The sequence below is a fragment of the Myxocyprinus asiaticus genome, chromosome 50, assembly GCF_019703515.2.
Source record: "Myxocyprinus asiaticus isolate MX2 ecotype Aquarium Trade chromosome 50, UBuf_Myxa_2, whole genome shotgun sequence".
In the NCBI taxonomy this organism is placed as follows: Eukaryota; Metazoa; Chordata; class Actinopteri; order Cypriniformes; family Catostomidae; genus Myxocyprinus; species Myxocyprinus asiaticus.
The window spans coordinates 24,065,789-24,067,279 of record NC_059393.1 but is presented as its reverse complement, the minus strand read 5'-3'; positions in this window follow the sequence as shown (position 1 = coordinate 24,067,279).

The window sequence follows — 1,491 nt, the reverse complement described above, 5'->3', positions numbered from 1 at the left end:
TGGCAGCAGTACAGTGCATAAAATCATGCAGACACCTCCTTTTGAGTTGAAGACGTGCGCCATTAATTCCCAGTAGTGTTCACAAGTTTGTTCCCTGGTTGACTTCCTCTGAGCCCTGTGGCAGTCGAGTATTCGGGAGATTCGCTGCCGGCCCAGTACACGTGCTAACTAAGAGTCCTGTTCTGGGGTAGGTGCTCCGCATGTGGCGGTTCCCTGTAAGGCTAACCCCATGTGATATATATCTTCCGCAAATTCGTTTCCCTGTTGGCAAACTGCATTTTCCTTGGGCAGAGTCCTTTTGCCCCAGTTTACTGTTTGTAGTAACTCCTCCCCCATTGGGCATGATCTACCTTGAAGACTCTCCACATGGTTGGAAAGACCATGTGACATATCCTTCCACTTAAATATCCCCCCCTCTCTTTGGGCGAGGTGTGGTCTCCACTGTGTCTTCCCCTTGGGAGGGACACCCCCCGACTAGACCTGGCGGCCCAGTCGGATAATCCACCTTCTTTTTAGGGAGTGGGGAACAGAGGCCACGACTGGGTTAAGCCTGTCTCTATCTCTTGAGTAGTTGACTTGTCCCCAAAAAGGGCCGTTCGACACTCATAACTATGTTGGGGGAGGTTACGTGTTGACCTGGTGTGCTGGCTATGAGGCACACAGTAGTCTGCCCACCACACACTGCCAGTTCACATAACACAGTTCAGCCAATTGTGGCATTTCATATAGGGACCCCTAGTGTCACTACATCGACACAACATCGAGTGAGTGACAGATAGGGAACGTCATGGTTACTTGTGTAACCTCCGTTCCCTGATGGAGGGAATGAGACGTTGTGTCCCTCCTGCCACAACGCTGAACTACCCGACCTTATATCGGCTCCTCAGCATAAAACCTGAATGAGTGGTTGCATACCAGCTCCTTTTATACCCGTATGTCCGGAGGAGTGGCATACAAATACCACTCGGCAATTTTCATTGGCCTTTTATCAAAGACCAGAGGTGTCTCGGGCTCCCAAGAGTGATTCCTAGTGTCACTACATTGACACAAGGTCTCGTTCCCTCCATCAGGGAACAGAGGTTACACAAGTAACCATGATGTTACTCACCCCTTTCAAAAACACTGAATTTCTTGTATATGGTCTCTCTGCTGCTGCTGCTGCTGCTGCTGCTGAGTTTTACTTTATGAAGTCCAATGTCTGTGGTTCTGCTGTTTGTGATGGTGAGAGATCCAGTCTCTTTGTCCAGATGCAGTCTCTCATGAGCAAAATAATATGTTGAGACCATTTTAGCTTTTCTATCAACACTTGATGAGGTCCTGTTGTCCCCATCTCTATCAAATTTAGCTATGATGATGCCCTCATCTCCAAACCTCCACAGTATCAGATCATCTGTCTGTATTGCAGTATCAGTGTGTGGAGTGATAGAATCTCCCCCTGTCTTTTTCAGTGTCTTTATTTAATTTTTCTCTGTATCAGACACACCTGGAGAA